This window comes from Ovis canadensis, chromosome 14 (genome assembly GCF_042477335.2).
Source record: "Ovis canadensis isolate MfBH-ARS-UI-01 breed Bighorn chromosome 14, ARS-UI_OviCan_v2, whole genome shotgun sequence".
NCBI lineage: Eukaryota > Metazoa > Chordata > Mammalia > Artiodactyla > Bovidae > Ovis > Ovis canadensis.
In genome coordinates, this window is record NC_091258.1 from 63679582 (window position 1) to 63698576 (window position 18995).

An 18995-nucleotide genomic window follows, 5' to 3' on the forward strand; every position below is an offset into this window, starting at 1 on the left:
CAGTGTTTTGTAGGAGCTGTAAATGGAAAGCGCCTTTCAAACTTGTCAGTGCAAGAACTGAAGTTTAGAATTTAAAACAAAGGAAGCGAGCTGAGCCTGGGTGTGTGAGTAAAGGCTCCCTGGACTGGAGCCCAGGGAAAGTGAGGGAGGCCAATGGCGAGAGGTCTTGGGGTGGGGTCTAGAGGGTGGGACAGAGGGCAGGCTTTCCAGGCTCCAGCTGGGACCGGGCTGAGAAGGGCAGGATTTTTGTCAGAGAGGGTCTGGGTGGGGCCTCCAGCATCTGGAGGAGCTGTGTAGGAAAGCGAATGCCCACCTCGGAAGTCAAAAGTCATGCTTCAGCCGAGTTTGAGAGATGCTGAGATGTGTGAGTAGGTGAACCAAACTGAGACCAGAGTGGAGGCAACACAGATCCAGGGTCCAGGGAAGGGATGGCATGAGGACAGAAGCGTCTAGAACACGGGGAGTGGGGAGGGAGGAAAGGGAGGAGGGTGTTGACCTAGGAGCACGCAGAGCAGAAAGGGTATGATCCCCACCAGGGTTCTTGGAATCCTCAGTCAACAGACATTGATAAGAGGCCAGACAGGAAACTCAGACAAGGTTTTATTGGAGCTCTGGGTGCATCCGGAAGGGAGTCAAACAAGTGACAAGTTGCCTTGTTTGCTCCTGCGGGGTGAGGGGGTGTCGGGGCACATGGGGGGAAATCTGGTCCATTAGATGGGGTGAGGGCCGGCTGGGTCCAGCGCTGGGCTGGAGGGCTGGAGGGCTGGAGGGCTGAATGCGAGGTCTGCCCAGCCCCTTGGTGGTGCTCTGTGCAGGCATCTCGACCAGGACCCCCGCCTTTGTTCTCCAGCTCCGAAGGGGTGACTGGAGTTTGGATCTGTTTTCTTTTTTTAAATCTCGTGCATCATTTGCCCCAGCCGTTCACGTCCGTAGAGTTATATTTCGGCCCTTGTCGTTTCCTTGTTGTCTGTGGCTCAAGAAGACGTGCCTCCACGTGGAAGCACTGCAGTCCAGGTCCCAACGTGTCTGAAATCTAGAACCTGGAGAGCGGGGAGGGGCAGAGAATCGAGGATGGGGCAGGCCTAGGAGTGTGCAGAGCCCAGAAGAAATCCAGAAAAGCCGGGGATGGGGGGATGAGTTTAGGGGGCAGGGGGTGAAGAGAGGGGCATTGCCCTGAGGGATGGGGGGGGGGCAAAGTCAGGGTGAGGAATAACTCTGATGGGGAGGGACGGGGCTGCATTCCCAGTTTCCCTCCTCGAGGCAAAGAGAGGCCTCCGGTGCAGCCAGCGCTGCTGGAACCGCCAGCCTCCCGGGCCCCGCCTTGGGAAGCACGGAGCTGCTTGGAGTCCACACCCACCGCCGTCCACACGCTTCCCCTCCGGGGCGGTCCTTACACTCCGGGGGCTCCTCCGCGGCGCAGAGCGTCTCCCTGGCTCTGTTCTGACCCTAGTCTGTCCCTTGAAGACGGGCACCCGGGCCCTGTGCCCCCGCCTCGTCTCGGGGCCGCCCAGGTTCCTCCGGCCCCTCCGCTGAGCTCGGGAGCCCGTCTGCGCAAGCGCCGCCCCCGCTGCGCACAGGCCGCCGCCTCAGGGCTCCCGGCGCCGCGGAAGGTGCCGTGTGCAGGCACCTCGCAGCCTTCCGGGCCGCTGGGACTCAGGGCCCTCAGCCCTCCTGCCCCCAGGACCCTGTCCTTCCAACTGCTCCTGGCTTCCCTGCAGATCTCCTTGCCGAAATTGGGCCTCTGTGTACTGGGGCCAGATTTCCCCCCAACCTCGCCAGAAGGCTTGAGGGATCTTTGTTCCCCGACCTGGGTCCTACCTTCAGCCCACGAATTTGACCGGTGGAACCTTAGCCAGCAGACCACCAGGGAAGCCCCTACATGGATTATTTGGTGAAAGATTTCCTACAGACAAAAGGCTGGTGGAGGACTTGACTGGGGGTTTCTTCTGGGAAAGCCTCAGTGGGTCCTGCTTGGTTACAATCCGGCCCTTCCCTGGTCTGCCCCTGCCCGGCGGCGTCTCCGCCCTCCAGGAGAAGGAAGTCAGCACAGAAACAGGCGGGAGGCCACGTGAGAGTTCAGATGCCCTTTATTTCTTTAGAAGTGAAGCGTACACGTTGTCGGGGTGGCTGAGCGGTAAAGAAGACGCCTGCAGCGCAGGACATGCCGGGGACTGGAGCCTGGTCTCGGGATGCGAAAGATCCGCTGCCGTAGGAAATGGCACGCCACTCCAGTCTTTTTGCTTGGGAAACCGCATGAACGTTGGTGGGCGGGGGGGGGGGGGGGGGTGCGCACGTGGGGGGAGGCACAGCGCAAAGGGTCACAAGAACGACTGAACAGGCACACAGGCGGGAAGGTAAGATTTGGGCGTTGCCAGCAACAGCAAAAATTCGGTTTCTATGTTTTGTCGTGCTTCCTGCAGCGGAGGAACCAATAGGGGAAGGCAAGCTGGTAATCTTTTTCTCCTGAACACTGTTATCATCTTGGTAGCGATGTCCCTCCAGGTTCAAATCAGTCCTGTTGGTTAGGCAGGCACGTTTGGCACGTGTAAATCATAAATCTTGCTCATAAAGATCCCACGGTGATAAACTTTTTAAACTTGAGCCTGCATTTTCTTGAGACTTGGCAAAGATAGCATAGATCCTGAAGTGGTAGAGAAATAGAGATTAAACCGTAAAGACTTCAGATCTCTTTTGACGAAACATCGCCTTAAATATATACAAGATCTTATTCTGTAAAGAACTCAGGCCCAGCTGGCTCCATGCCACGGAACCTATCTTTTCTAGGGCCCATCTCATCAGACCTTTTACTACGGGTTTCAGCAGCCATGTGAAGGGCGTCCAGGCCTGCTCCATTCTGTCTACTTGTAATTGATCTTCTACAAATTCACTTGCTTTCTCTGTGAGAATATCAGCAAGTTTATCTTGAAGAGTTTCCATTAGCTCTGTCTTGGTTAAAGAAATCAATCTCTCCATGCCTGAAAAGGGAGCTTGTGTGAGTGTGTCTGTTCCTTTCAGTCCACGTCCTGAATTTATTTGCTCTGCATGAGCAATAATCCTCCACTTTTTTTGACAAAGCACATAACATTTCTAAAGCGCAGTTGAATTCTCCAGTCAGAGAAAAATGCTCCACTTTTTTTGACAAAGTCTTTTTAGAGCTGATAAAATTTCTTAAGGGCAGTTGGAAATCCCCAGTTCAGGAAGTCTCCAGTTAGACCCTGAAGGAAGTTAATGCGGCCACAATAGGGAAAGCGGAGATGTGCCTGCAAAGGGGGCTCTCTGCTTGGGCTGAACGTGCTTGCAAACAAGATGTTCTGCCAGAGACTGGACACAGCCTTGAGTTTAATGGTCCCTTGCAAACGAGGGAACATTCCCTTCTTGTGATAATTAGGAAGAAAGGGCTCTGGACAGACTCTGCAGTAAGCAGGACTTTCACTCCCTTTGCTGTAGGATAACATGTATGCACATGAGCTGTACTGAAAAGGTTTAGTCATGCAGTCTGGAATTCTGCCAAGGGGGCTTTACAAAAATAATCGCAAGCTTGTTTGCGCAGTTCTTTTTTTCCTCTGGCCGGAGTTGTGTCTTTGTCTCTTGTGTGTCTTGTCTTTGTGTCATTTCACTCGCAGTCTCCAACAAGACCCTGCATTTCTTACTGTGCTCTTAAATGTGTTTCACCAAGAATTAATGTAAAGCTAGGGCAGTTCCGGTGCCACAAGCAGATCTCTCAGTGCAAAGCTAGGGCAGTTCTGGTGTCTCAAAGCAGATCTGTCAGTGTAAAGCTAGGGTACTTCCAGTAACACAAAACAGATTTAAATGTAAAGCTAGGGTAGTTCTGCAAGGCTAAGTCGCTTCAGTCGTGTTTGACTCTGTGCAACCCCAGAGACGGTAGCCCACCAGGCTCCCCCTTTCCTGGGATTCTCCAGGCAAGAACATTGGAGTGGGTTGCCATTTCCTTCTCCAATGTATGAAAGTGAAAAGTGAAAGTGATGTGGCTCAGTCCTGTGTGAATCTTAGGGACCCCATGGACTGCAGCCTACCAGGCTCCTCCATTCATGGGATTTTCCAGGCAAGAGTACTGGAGTGGGTTGCCATTTCCTTCTCCATGGGTAGTTCGAGAAACACAAAACAGATCTGTAAATGCTTCTGCTTTGTGTTACCAGAACTACCCCAGCTTTACATTTAAATCTCCAGTCCATTCTGAAGGAGACCAGCCCTGGGATTTCTCTGGAGGGAATGATGCTGAAGCTGAAACTCCAGTACTTTGGCCACCTCACGAGAAGAGTTAACTCATTGGAAAAGACTCTGACGCTGGGAGGGATTGGAGGCAGGAGGAGAAGGGGACGACAGAGGATGAGATGGCTGGATGGCATCACTGACTCGATGGACGTGAGTCTGAGTGAACTCTGGGAGTTGGTGATGGACAGGGAGGCCTGGTGTGCTGCGATTCATGGGGTCGCAAAGAGTCGGACACGACTGAGCGACTGAACTGAACTGAACTGAACTGTGTTACTAGAACTACCCGAGCTTTATATTTAAATCTGTTTTGTGTTACTAGAACTACCCTAGCTTTATATTTAAATCTTGGTCAAAAATAGAGAAGAAGGTTACATGTATTTCCACTGTATATTATAATTATATTTTGAATAGATATATATCCTTTTTTGGAGTATCATCAAACGAATATTCAGAGACGTAGAGGGTATAGTAGCCCTGACAAGCACAAGGAACCGATTCAACATAATTAAGACTTACATGATTTTCACACAACAGTAGGATATAAATTCTCTTCAAGTTCTCATAAACTAGGAGACACTGGAACACATGCAGGGACATAAAGCAAGGTACAAAAATGTCATGGTCTAAAGGTATTAAAACCGTACACAGTCCATTCTCTTATCACTGTTGAATCATGTTAGAAATCAGTATCAAGAGAGATTTTAAAATAACCAATACATTTTCAACTGCAATGTGACATATACTATTGACTTTGACTTATACACTGAATCCTCCCCGAACTTTTAGGATTAGTCATCATGGCGGCAAACAAGTGGGCGTGAACTCACCTCTTCCCTCAAGTGGCGCCATGTTCCCTGTCACACACTCATTGGCCAGTGACTTCACCACGTGACTTCTGTCAGAGAAAATAAATTCTGGGCGTGGACTGAAAGGAGCAGAAGCACTTGAAGTTTTCCCCAGGGCTTTACTTCTTTCACTGAAGAAGCACAAGACCATGGAAGTTCTAGTGGGTATGGTTGCTGAATTCCTCACAGAGAAGGTCAAGAAATTCATAAATAATGAAGTAATGATATATGGAATGGAGCAAGTCTGAAAACCCTTAAACTGGTTGGTTGCATACCTGATGAAAATGATATTGTACTTTTAATCCTTATTAAACGGACTTGTACTACATACAGAAGATAACATCCATGACATACAGCCGGTTATACCTGAATTGTTTAAAAAATAAGCTCACGTACGTCTTTAAAAGCATAAAACACCAACCAGCAAAAGTGACTGATTTAATTTCTATTGATATATCCGTTCGCTATCTGTACTATCTTCAGAAAATCTTAAAAGGACGTCATATATTATTGTTTAAGAAGAGGCATCATTGTGGCAAGTTTAAAGCAGAGATTTAAGCTTCCTTGCTAATTATAAATACCAGTTGCACCTGCCTACCAAAGAGTGATTTCAAACTGAAGAACTGTCACTAACGTTACGATAACGAGTTTGGAAAAAACACGTCGGATTTGAATTAATACATTGGCTCCTAAATTGCCATTTCCGCAAACACTGGGAGAAATTTTGAAACCAAACTTTGGCTGTTACCGTCTTACCAAGTCTATCTGCCTTTTTGACAATAAATACAGCTGATCCTGGAGAAACGGTAGCTGTGGCCTCCTGCCTGGTCGTGTGCTGACTTTCTTCTCCTGCTGGGCTGAGGGTCCCGCAGGCGGGCGCAGCGCAGGCCACGGGCCGGGCCTGCAGGAGCCAGGAGGCAGCAGGGCCGAGGGCGGGAGAGGCTTCAAAGGGGAAACTCCGGCGGGGAGCCCTGAGGAGGGCGCAGTGTGGCGAGCAGGGCAGCGCTGGGCGCGGGGCTGGGAGGCCGCTTCCCGACCTGAGGGAGAAGGGCCGGCGGGGCCCTGGGGACCTTGAGAGGAGTCGCGGGGCACAGGGCCCGGGCGCCGGTCTTCAAGGGATAGAACAGGGGGAAGGAGAAGCTCTGCGCCGCGGAGGCGCCTTCGGAGTGGAAGGACCGCGCCGAAGGGGAAGCGCGCGGCCGGTGTGGATCCAACAAGCCCTGAGCTGCCCAAGGCGGCCGGGAGGCTGGCGGCTCCAGCAGCGCTGGGGGCGACTCGGGCCTCTTTTTTGCCTCAAGAACGGAAACTGCGCAAGAAGCCCCCCGCAGCCCCCCACTTCCCGCCGCCGAGTTACTCCTCACCCCGACTTTCCCCTCCCGTCCGTCAGGGCAGGATGTGTTCATCCCCGGCCCCCTCAATTCGTCTCCTCTCCCCGGCTTTTCTAGACCTTTCTGGGCTCTGCACACTCCTAGGCCTGCCCCATCCTTGATTCTCCCCCCCTCCCCTCTCCAGTTGCTAGATTCTTCCTGCTCTGCTCACCACGGTCTCACTCGTCCTCCATTTCCTCCCCTCCCCCATCTCGTGTTCTGGATTCTTCTGTCCTCGATCCCCTCTCCTTCCTCGGCTCTGGCTCCTTTTCAGCCTCCGCTAGGGTCTGAGTCGGTTTCATCCACTCACGGGTCTCAGCGTCTGGCGAACTCTGTGGAAGGACGTTTGGCGCCCTCGGGTGGACATTCTCTCTCCTGCAGGTCTTCCTCCCCACCCAGACACCCCGACCCCGCACCGCAGAGCAACCCTGCCCTTCTCAGCCTGGTCCCAGCTGGAGCCTGGAAACCCTGCCCTCCGGTCCTACACTCTAGTCCCCGCCCAAAGCCCTCAAGTCCTTTCCTTTTTTGAACCGCCCACAGTCTCAACTCTAGCTTTCTCTCTCCTCCCATTCCTCCTGGGTCCTGACATCCTCTACTCCCTGCTCATTGTCTCTCTGCCTTTCTAGCCCCAGAACTCCTGTGTGTCAGCTGATTTGTGTCTGTCTGTCCCTAACCCCCTTCACAGGCAGATGCACAACACATAGAAACATACACACACACACAGATGCTTGTAATCATACGAATACACATACATATACCCACACCTGCATGTCCACACAGATTACATTGAGACATACCGATAAACACACACAAATATACACGCACATATAAACACACACAAACATTTCCCTATGTCCAAACACACACACGTATATATAGACAAATATACACACACATACTTATTCACACACACACACACAGGTGCACACACATAAACACACACAGGTGTAATGAACACGCCTCCCCCTGGGCTGGGCCTGGAGCGCGTCCTTTCTCTTAGTGACTGTTTAACCCTGACTGTGCTCTGGAGGGGCTTCCCTGGTGGCTCAACTGGTAAAGAATCCACCTGCAATATGGGAGACCTGGGTTCGATCCCTGGGTTGAGAAGATCCCCTAGAGAAAGGAAAGGCTACCCACTCCAGTATCCTGGCCTGGAGAATTCCATGGACTCTATAGTCCATGGGTGCCGGGGGCCAGCGTGAGGAGCTCCGCCCATGGCAAAGGTCATGAGGAAGGAGGCAGGCAAAGGCGTGATCAAGCCTCAGGAAACCCCCTGTTCCCAAGCATCTAACCCCCAAACCAGAGTCTTGTTTTATGCTCTCACCTACACCTCTGACTTTACTGGGGGCTCTCCCCCATATCCGTTTCTCTTGGAGAAGGAGTAAACGCGCAGCTCCAAGGCAATAAAAATTCCTGGGCGTGACAAGAGTGTTTCAGCTTACGGACTCCTCTGAAGGTTATCTAGCCCACCTGCATAGGTTCATCCGGCCACATGTGATTGTTTACAGCCTCCCAAGCTGAGAGGCATGAGATGTTTTAGACTTACTAAAGGCAAATTATTTTGGGGAGTTAGAAATTATTAGTATAGTGGGTTGGTTAGGAATTATATTGGTGAAGGGTTTTTCATTTGTTGTGTCAATAATTGCTGCTAATTCCCTGCTCTGGGTGGGACAAGGATGTCTCAGGTCAAACCTCTCTGCTGACCGACTAGCTTGTGTGACAGGATTATCCATACTCCTGCCACTTGATTGTTTACTACCTCTTAACCATAAACAGCACAGAGAGTTTTGGAGTATTTTGAGAGTCTTAATTAGCATAGGGCTTTTTCTTCTTGTTGAGTCAATGATTGCCGCCAGGCCTCCATATCCTTAGGCACTTGGGAATATATTAATCAATATATTTGGACTATAGAAAAGGAAATATGGTAGTTTTTGATGTTAGCAATACTAGACTTTTTGAGTTAATGGATTTTCTCTTTTGTAATAGATCACTGTACTTTGTTATAGATCACTGTGTCCTTGCTATGTAAAAATGTAACTTTATCATATCTTAAGACTAAATAGATCTTAAGGGGAGCATTGGTGAAAGGATTTTCATTTGTTGGGCTGATGTTTGCTGCTAAACCTCCATGTTCCCTACCCTTATAATGAATATAACTAACATATAGGAAAAATAAGTATTAACCTTTAAGCATATAGGAGAAATAAGTATTAACCTTTAAGACTAATCATGTTAACCTTGGGTTAAATAAATTCCTTTCTTGATTGTAACTCACTACACCCTCACCCTATAGGAATGTAACTTTATTTGGAGGGTGGTGCCTGCTTTAAGAAAAAACACCCTTGGAAGAAATAAGTTTTTTGGTTATCAGAAAGAAAGGATCATAAAATGTCAGCAGGTCTCACTCATGGCCAGAAGATGATGTAATATCCCTAAGACCTTTTTTTATACATTTATGTGAAGCACCTGATTTTGATAAAGGTCAGGACTGCTGACCCCCGCGTGACTCTGTATTCATCCCTATGTGTAACAAAAGGTATATAAGCAAACCCAAAAATAAAGAAATCAGAACAGTTTCCAGAAAGACTGATTCCCTCATGTCGCTTCTTTCTTGCTCCCGTTTTTCTGGCTGAATTCCCATCTGGAGCATGGATGCTATTCCACGTAATCCAAGTTTTCAGCCTCTTTTTCTCCACTAATCTTCCTACTACACTATCCATTTCTAATCTCTCTATATCTGTGATTAAATATGTATTTTTCCACAGACGCCAACTCCGTCCCCACCTTCGAATCACCCTGGATCCACCGGGGCTGGACCCCGGCACATGGGGTTGCAAAGAGTCAGACACGACTGAGCAACTTTCACTTTCACTTCCTTTCATGTGCTTTGGCGTCTTATAATCTCTCATCTCACCCCAGATCAGAATCCTAATTGCCACCTCTGCTTCCAAAGCATCTGATGTTGGTTCCCAGAGAGTCTCATCCTTTTCTCTCAAAGTATTTATACGATATAGTGAGTGCCGTGGGTGCACGGTGTGGTGTCTGTACCCAGGCTGCTCAGTGGTCTCACAGAGGCCTCACTCTGTTGCAGAGACTGCGCTCAGCTGAGCCACAGTCCCTCTTCAGACAGTTGCCCCCCACCCACTCCTGGGAGCAGCCAGCAGCCAGGACTGCCTAGCGCAGGGCTCTGGAGCCCCAAGTGAGGCCGGCCGTGGGCTGAAGTGTGTGCTCAGAGCCCCTCGGTAAGGCTGCAGCATGCCACCCCCCCCCCCGCCCCAGACCTGACCCTGGCTAGCTCCTGGCTCTGTGCTGCCCGGATTCCCGCCAGTGACCCCTCCAGGAAACTCCGGAATCCTCTCTCGCTCTGCTTCCAGGAAGCCGGACTGGAGACCATCCACTCCAGCAGTGGCTCTTGCTCGGAAGCCAGCCCTGCAAGTTGTTTCCGGATCAGATCACTCACCACAGGACTGGGAAGTAGGGCACCGGTATCCTGGACATTTTATCCGAGGGGAACAGTGGGGATAAGAACAGAGGTGCACAGCTGGCATGCTGTCTCGGGGTTGAGGTGTGGGGGGTGGTAGAGAGAAGGAGTGTGGAATCAGGTGCTGGTAACCTGAGCCTGGACCAGAGAGAAGGACGGGCTCGCTCCTGTCACTCAGCAGTGACAGCCAAGTGTGAGAGGCCAGGGGACCCTCACCTCCTGCAGTCAAAGGCTGAGACCTGGCAGCGGCCTTAAGTGTAAAGAGCAAAACTTAGAAATGGAGCTCTTGGCTTCAGCAAACACTTTGTGCCTACACTGAGGAAGGAAAGGACCCTGAGATGAGGTCGGGGGGACCTGCTCCAGAATAGATCCCCTTGTGGTCTTGACCCCACAATACTCTGAGTCCTCTGCACGGAAGAAGGAAGAATGCCCGTTCCCTAACCCCAGACCCTGTGAATCCCTCCTTTTACACAACAAAGGAGGAGATTTTGCAGACAGGATGAAGTGAAGGATGGTGATGTGGGGGGACTCTATTTTTGCATTCTCCACGTGGTTCAGTGTTATCATCCTGGTCCTGGTGAAGTAGGGGCAAGAGAGTGAAGGAGAGGAAGACGTGAGAGCAGAGGCAGAGGCAGGAGTGATGAGCTGTGAAGACACAGGAAGGGGCCGTGAGCCCTGGATGCAGGCAGCCCCCAGAGTCCAGCGAAAGGGAGAGAAACACATCCTGCCCTGAAGACTCCAGACGGGGTACAGCCCCACTGACCCTGGATTCGAGCCCCGTCGGGTTCACTGCAGACTTGCACGACAGGACTGTGCTCTGTGTGTGCTGGGTGGTTACGGCAGCCATGGGAAGCAAAGACACCCCTTCTTGAGAGATTGTGCAGATTTCAAAGGACACACGACAGCTTCGGAAATTCCCTGGCTGTCCAGCTGTTAGGACTCAGCACTTTCACTTCCCGGAGCCCAGGCCCTAGCCTGGTTGGGGAACTGAGATCCTGCAAACTGCACAGTGTGGCCAAAGGAAGAAAAACACAAGCTACACTTCCTCAGGTTCCTCACGACAATTCCTGTAGTGAGTTTAGGAAGTGAGTGTTGTTGGGATTGGAATCCCAGGCACGGGGTGAACCGGTGATGGTTTATGAACCTGAGTTCATCCTTGAGGGTCTTTGGGATGTGAACCCTCCAAGAGAAATGAGGGGCGCGTTTCTGATTAAGGGAGGGGCGTGAGCCCAGGCCCAGAGTTGGAAATGGGCGGAAGGCATGGGGGTGGGGGGACCCCGTGTAGTGTCTGCAGAACCGGCTCAGGACGTGGGGCTTTTATGCTGCAGCCACTGGGGACGCGGACACTGACGGCAGCCGAGGGGAGGAGGTAGGAAGAGGAACCAGTGGACCGCTCTCTGCTTCCACTCTTAGAAGCTCAGCTGAAGGGAACGACAGGAAAATCCGTCGCAGCTGACACCTGTTCAGAACCAGGCGTCCTGCAAGGTCCTCTTCCACACAGGGCCGATCTCGGTTGTCACGCTGAGGGAGGTGTTAGGACCAGGGAGGGTTCACAGCTTGCTTGCTCTCAGGGAGGCTGAAAGCACTCATGGCAGAATTTGAGCCCACATCCGCCTGATGCAAAGTCCTTGTTCTTTCCACTGCGACACACTGCCTTTGTCAGCTCTGTTAAGAGTCCAGCCTTCTGAGAACCACATGAAAGTGTAAATAAGTCTGTTGTAATGGGATTTAAGGGCGAAACGAAAGACCAGGGAGATAACAGGCTTGAGAGACTGAAAGAAAGTCCCCATCTTTATGGGCAGAGCAAGTAAGGCCTCCGCAGGACAAGTGACCAGAATGTTTCAGTGTCTAATAGGCATCGTCAGGTTTTATGTCCAAATGAGGGTCTTGGGTTCTTTCTGGTTTCCCCAGTGATTTTCCCGAGAGTTCCCCATACCATATAACGGAACCACTATCCCTCTGCTGATTCAGTGAAAAGCTTGATTAAAGTTAGGGCCTTGCGTTGTTTAAAGTTAATTAATTAGTTATTCTTTGGCTGCCCTGGGTGTTGGTTGCTGCACGCAGGCTTTCTCTAGCTGTGGCGAGCAGGGGCTGCTCATTGTGATGCCCGGGCTTCCCATTGCTTCCCTTGCTGTGGAGCATGGGCTCTAGGGCACGCGGGCTTCCGCAGCTGCGGTGCAGGAGCTCAGTAGTTGTGGCCCACGGGCTTAGTTGCTCTGCAGCATGTGCTATCTTCCCAGACCCGTGTCTGGGGATCGAACCCGTGTCCCATGCGTTGGAGGGGGAGTCTTATCCGCTGGACCACTGTTAGACACTGTTTTGGTGTCCTGGTCTTTTACCTAACAGCTCCCTCCTCATACATCTCGTCCTGTTCTTTCCATCCACCTGCTTGTTCAATTAAGAGTCATGGGATCGGACTTCCCTGGTGGTCCAGTGGATAAGAATCCACCTGCCAGTGCAGGGGACACACGTTCGAGTCCTGGGCTGGGAAGATCCCGCTTGTCACGGGGCAACTAAGCCATGCAGCAACTCCTAAAAGCCACACACCCTGGGGCCTGTGCTCTGCAACAAGAGAAGGCATTGCAAGGAGAAGCCTGCACACTGCAACCAGAGAGAAGCCCCCTCTCGCCGAAACTAGAGGAAGCCTGTGCACGGCAATGGAGACCCAGTGCAGCCAAAAGTAAATATAAAATAAATCAATATTTTTTTTTTTTTTTAAAAAGAGTGATCCAGTCTCCAAGACAGACCCTGGTTGAGTCCACGTAGAAGTCCTAATCATGAATTCTTGCATTTAAAATAAACATTTAAAAACGACTGTCAAATTCCTTCAGCTTGAAATATTATCCCTGCGCAGGGGTCAATCAAACACACACACACACACACACCCTTCAGGGCACCTACAGGACCCTGCACAGCACCAGGCAGGCTTCGGGAGAAAAATTGAAGAGACGGAAGGAGCCATGTGATGTCCCAGGGACAGTTGCTGGGAGCCTGCTATGAGGGTTGAGATGGGATTGTGATGGGCAGGTGGCCTGGGGACTGCAGGGAGAGGGAGGGAGCCAGGGAGCCGGGTACTGATGCCCAGGGAGGACGCATTGCTATTCCCAACAGAGACCACGTCTCTGCAGCAGCTGTCCCTACAGAGGGTTGCCCTGGCGAGCCGGGCAGTGCCTTGGCCCCCACGCCAACCTTTCCCTGGGGTGAGGAATTTTCAGTCTGTGCCCCACATGGGTAGGATTGTTGTTGATGGTGACACCCAACGGAAACCTATGATTCCACACTCAAAATCTTGTGTCTGCAAAACAGGACCACACCCGTATGTTCCATGCTAAATTTCCCAGCCAGTGCTGCCACTTCCGAATGACAGGAAGTTCAGCTGTTTCCTGGCTTCCTCCCAGAGAGGTCTTCTTGCAGACACAAGGGATGGGTAACAATCATCCCTGCCTCTTCCCTCTGCTCAGTTGCTGCCATCATCCTGGGAGCTGGCTGATAATCAGGATATGGAGGCTGAGAGCCTGGTCGCACAGCCCACCAGGAGGGCAGGACTCAGCCTCCATCCTGGTGGGGTCAGAGGTGGCAATGACCATTCTGATGACCTGGGTGTATCTGGAAAACTGAGGCCGTCAAACTGAGTTGCCCAAGCGTGGTCAGGACACAGGCTTGAAGCAGGACTGGGTGGGGGAACAGAGTTAAGGCACCTCGGCTAGAAGCAATGAAGCAGTGTTGTTTAGCCGCTCTGTCGAGTCCAACTCTTTGCGACCGGATGGACGACGGTAGCTCGTCAGGCCCCTCAGTCCATGGGATTCTCCAGGCAAGAGTACTGGAGTGGGTTGCCATTTCCTTCTCCAGGGGATCTTCCTGACCCAGGAATTGAACCCGCGACTCCTGCATTGGCAGGTGGATTCTTTACCATCTGAGTCACAGGGAAGCACAGGAATGAAGTGAGAAGTCTCTGACGTTTGCAGGGACGCGGCTGGAGTCTCCGAGGAAAACCGCCCACCCACTGGTTCAGCGGCAGCAGTTGGGCGGACAGTGCACGGGAGTATGTTCATCATCTAACTGCTCCCCCTCAGGAACACCACCCTCTCCTCACGGCCACCTGCTGAATCTCACCTGTGCACCTACATTTTCCAGTCTACTTGAAGGGACTCTGGGATCTATTTTCCTGCACTGCAGGGAGTGTGAAAGAGTGTCAAGCACAGGAACGGTGTCCTGAGAGGCGGGGTGGCAGGACCTCCCCGTCCCAGCACCCCGGGTCCTGATCTGGAGTTTATGGTGAACCTGGGACCCCAGCTGCCCCCTCAGCCCCCAGGAGAACCTGTGTCACAATGATAGACGCATCTCCCCTGACCCTTCCCAGCACAAGGCCTCCTGAAGTGCCCAGGAGGACTCGTCTCCTGCTGTGGAGGGTCCATTCTGGAAGGTTCCTCAGCAGCCCAGCCAAGGGCACATGTGCAGATCCTGAGTGACGGGGCCGCAGGTTCACAGCCGTTTCCTCCAGTGCCCACGCTGGTGGCCTAGGTGTCTGGGCACCTGTGTCCAGCCCACACTGCCCACTGTGCCTGGAGCCGTCCCCCTGAGCAGTGACTTGGGTCCTGGGGTGGGTTCCAGGTCACCAGTCCATCCTGCCACCTGCTCCACGTGAGGTTCTTCCTGCGGGAATCTGATGTCTGTCCCAGGAGCTTCACCCAGAGCAAATCTAGAGAGTGAGGGCTGGTGGTTGTGGCAATGAACACACGGGCATTTGTCTCAGGTTATGGCAAAAGACTCTTGAGAGTCCCTTGGCCTGCAAGGAAATCCAACCAGTCCATCCTAAAGGAGATCAGTCCTGGGTGTTCATTGGAAGAACTGATGCTGAAGCTGAAACTCCAATACTTTGGCCACCTCATGTGAGGAGGAGGAGAAGGGGACGATAGAGGATGAGATGGCTGGATGGCATCACCGACTCGGTGGACATGAGTTTGAGTAAACTCTGGGAGTTGGTGATGGACAGGAAGGCCTGGTGTGCTGTAGTCCAGGGGGTCGCAAAGAGTCAGACACGACTGAGCAACTGAACTGAATGGAACTGACGGCAAAAGAGGAGCGTGAGTGCCCTCTAGTGGACTGATCGTGGTAGAAGAGGGGCAAAGAGGGCTCTGGGGAGTTGAGAGACTGGGGTTGATCTTGGACAAAGGGCACGTTTAGGAGGCATATTTAGGGGGGATAAACTTATGGCTACCTGTAGCTCCCAAGTGGGAAGACTAGTTTTCCAAAGGGGGTAACCACAAGTCAGAATGTCACCCACTGGGTTATACTGAAAGTACAAAGAGGGCGATTCTGTAGACGTTGGAAAGAAAAGATATATAATGAATCCATATGCATTGTCATTAGACAGGCTGTTCTGATATTACCATCTGAAGAGAGGTCTTGGCAATGAATACAAGACCCCTTATGGTTTGGAAGAAATATCTTACTGAGAAGAAGATTATATCATAGGAATTTCCTTTTTTTTTTTTTCTGCACGGTATTTGCTTTACAATATTGTGCTGGTTTCTGCCATACATCAACACGAATCAGCCACAGGTATACATGTATCCCCTCCTTCCTGAAGCTCCCTCCCATCACCCAATGTTCATCGCAGCATTTTTCACAATTGCTAGGACATGGAAGCAGCCTAGATATCCAGTGACAAGAATGGATACAGAAATTGTGGTACATATATACAATGGAATGTTACTCAGTTTTAAAAAAGAACCCATTTGAGTCAGTCTTAATGAGGTGGAAGAACCTAGAGCATATTCTACAGACAGAAGTAAGTCAGAAAGAGAAAGAATTTCTTTTGATTTTCAGAATCACGTACCTTGGCATCATCCCTTAAGGATGAATCTATCCCCCATGATGGTGTGATTACTCACCTAGAGCCAGGCATCCTGGAATGCAAAGTCAAGTGGGCCTTAGGAAGCATCACTACAAACAAAGCTAGTGGAGGTGATGGAATTCCAGGTGAGCTATTTCAAATCCTAAAAGATGATGCTGTGAAAGTGCTGCACTCAATATGCCAGCAAATTTGGAAGACTCAGCAGTGGCCACAGGACTGAAAAAGGTCAGTTTTCATTCTAATCCCAAAGAAAGGCAATGCCAAAGGATGCTCAAACCACAGCACAATTGCACTCATCTCACACGCTAGTAAAGTAATGCTCAAAATTCTCCAAGTCAGGCTTCAACAGTATGTAAACCCTGAACTTCCAGATGTTCAAGCTGGATTTAGAAAAGGCAGGGGAACCAGAGATCAAATTGCGAGCATCCGTTGGATCATGGAAAAAGCAAGAGAGTTCCAGAAAAACATTGACTTCTGCTTTATGGACTATGCCAAAGCCTTTGACTGTGTGGATCACAACAAACTGTGGTACATTCTTCAAGAGATGGGAATACCAGGCCACCTGACCTGCCTCCTGAGAAATCTGTAGGCAGGTCAAGAAGCAACAGTTAGAACTGGACATGGAACAACGGACTGGTTCCAAATTGGGAAAGGAATCCATCAAGGCTGTATATTGTCACCTTGTTTATTTAACTTATATGCAGAGCACATCATGAGAAATGCTGGACTGGATGAAGCAGAAGCTGGAATCAAGATTGCCAGGAGAAATATCAGTAACCTCAGATATGCAGATGACACCACCCTTATGGCAGAAAGCGAAGAACTACAGAGCCTCTTGATGAAAGTGAAAGAGGAGAGTGAAAAAGTTGGCTTAAAGCTCAACATTCAGAAAACGAAGATCATGGTATCTGGTCCCATCACTTCATGGCAAATAGATGGGGAAACAGTGACAGACTTTATGTAGAGGGGCTCCAAAATCGCTGCAGATGATGACTGTAGCCATGAAATTAAAAGATGCTTACTTCTTGGCAGAAAAGTTATGACCAACCTAGACAGCATATTAAAGAGCAGGGACATTACTTTGCCAACAAAGGTCTGTCTAGTCAAAGCTGTAGTTTTTCCAGTAGTCATGTATGGATGTGAGAGTTGGATCATAAAGAAAGCTGAGCGCCGAAGAATTGATGCTTTTGAACTGTGGTGTTGGAGAAGACTCTTGAGAGTCCCTTGAACTGCAAGGAGATCCAACCAGTCCATCCTAAAGGAAATTAGTCCTGAAAATTCATTGGAAAGACTGAGGCTGAAGCTGCAACTCCAATACTTTGGCCACCTGATACGAAAAACTGACTCATTGGTAAAGACCCTGATGCTGGGAGGGATTGGGGGCAGGAGGATAAAGGGACAACCGAGGATGAGATGGCTGGATGGCATCACTGACTCATGGACATGAGTTTGAGTAAACTCTGGGAGTTGGTGATGGACAGGGAGGCCCCGGCGTGCTGCAGTCCACGGGGTTGCAAAGAGTCGGACACGACTGAGCGACTGAACTGAACTGAACTGAACTGAAACTCCTCGGGGGATTCCTCTGATGTGCCCGGTGGCCCATGCCCATCTTTTCCCTCGGGGTCTGCAGGTAAGGCCACACTCTTCTGCGTGTCAGCAGACTTTGCTGCCACTTGTTCCTCCTCACTGATGTCACTATTGCCATCTTCAAGATTCATTTCTGTCTCATCCATAACACTGTCTTCTTCCTCCTCCTCATCTTCCTTGGAAACATTCTTTAATGTGGTGAGCAGTCGATGGTAACCAGACACTTGTTCTGGTTAACTCTCTGCTTCTCTTTCAGAACCTGAAGTATCTGAACTCTCTGACAGGTGACAAGTCTGCGGTTTTGCTTCCTTTCTGGAAATCTTGTCATAGAAGGGATGCTCCTCGCCGAAATCTCAAAGATGCTTCTTCTGCTTTTTAGTCAGGGAGCTGAGCAGCTGGCTCCAGCTCTGGCTCCCATGTATGCCCATGGCAAGCACCTCAAATCCGCCCATCCTTAAAAATTAGCTTTTCTCACCTGGAAATAGTCTGGTCAACCCATTCACGTGGGACCACTGACGGGGCTTTACGGCGGAAGGCCCTCATTTGTCCTTATTTTGCTTGGGGGAATGGTCTCATAGCAGAAATTCACCTGTAACTCTGAGTCCACTCTATTCTGGGGGCACAGGGGTACACAGAAAAATATTATATCTAAATTATCCTAACCTCCATCACTGTTTCCTGGGAGAGAGAAGTTCTGGTGGCAGAACGTGGTGGGTATGATATTAACAGGAAAGGATGACGTTCACAAGAATCTTTACCATGGGACTCTCCCTGGTGGTCCAGTGGCTAAGACTCCTCGCTCCCAGGGTAGGGGACCTGGGTTCCAACCTTGGTCGGGGAACTAGATCCCTCACACCACAGCTAAGAGTTTGCGTGCTCCAGCTAAAGATCTTGAAAGCCTCAGTGAAGGTGGAAGATCCTGGTGCTGCACCTAAGACTTGGCACAGCCAAATTAAATAAGTAAAAGTTTAAGAGTAGAATATTACAGGAGAGCTTTCAAAAAGGAGGGGGAAAAAAAGCCCTTGTGCAACCAAGATGGCTCTGGGCTGCGCTCATGCTGCCCTGAGGACCGAGGGATCATGGCTAGCTCTCAAACTTTTTTCCTTTGCAAACACAGGAAGGGACGTGGGAAAATGGGGCTGGCTGATGTCCACACAAATATGAGCAGGAAGAAGCAAGCACAGGTGGTAGACATGTCATGAACAGTTACTGCTTGTTCCCTTCCAGTGCCCTGAGCCCTCCTGGCCTCTTCAGTCCAGACTCTGGGGGGAAAGACACCACGTCCGTCTGTCCAGGGTTACTAAGTCGCTTCAGTTGTGTCCGACTCTGCGACCCCATCGACTGTAGCCTGCCAGGCTCCTCTGTCCATGGGAATTCTCCAGGCAAGAATACTGAGTGGGTTGCCATGCCCTCCTCCAGGGGATCTTCCCTACCCAGGGATCGAACCCGCATCTCTTATGTCTCCTGCATTGGCAGATGGGTTCTTCACCATGAGCGCCACGTGGGAACCCGAAAAGATACCACAGAACACACCAAGTCTTCAGAAAAGCTACCGTCTCTTTTGTCTCACCTTCCCCCAAGAGCTCCCTCTCCCCCGCTCCTTGTTGTCTCATTTCCACGCTTGT

At 50.7% G+C, this 18995-nt stretch overlaps 3 long non-coding RNA genes across 4 annotated transcripts; 1 reads left to right on the forward strand and 2 right to left on the reverse strand.

Moving 5' to 3' along the window:
• Positions 1 to 578: 578 nt before the first annotated feature.
• LOC138418903 (uncharacterized) lies at positions 579 to 1523 on the reverse strand. The gene is made up of 2 exons (XR_011248778.1): positions 1395 to 1523; positions 579 to 1040 (listed from the first exon to the last, which is right to left on the reverse strand). It is a non-coding gene; the product is annotated as an uncharacterized lncRNA (long non-coding RNA).
• On the forward strand, positions 1412 to 9029 carry LOC138418904 (uncharacterized). The gene is made up of 2 exons (XR_011248779.1): positions 1412 to 2354; positions 5020 to 9029. It is a non-coding gene; the product is annotated as an uncharacterized lncRNA (long non-coding RNA).
• Positions 2070 to 6962, reverse strand: LOC138418902 (uncharacterized). 2 transcript variants are annotated; one of them, XR_011248776.1, is made up of 3 exons: positions 6618 to 6962; positions 5835 to 6115; positions 2070 to 2641 (listed from the first exon to the last, which is right to left on the reverse strand). It is a non-coding gene; the product is annotated as an uncharacterized lncRNA (long non-coding RNA). The 2 variants fall into 2 exon arrangements; XR_011248777.1 differs by having other exon boundaries at positions 5835 to 6140; positions 6618 to 6905.
• Positions 9030 to 18995: the final 9966 nt, after the last annotated feature.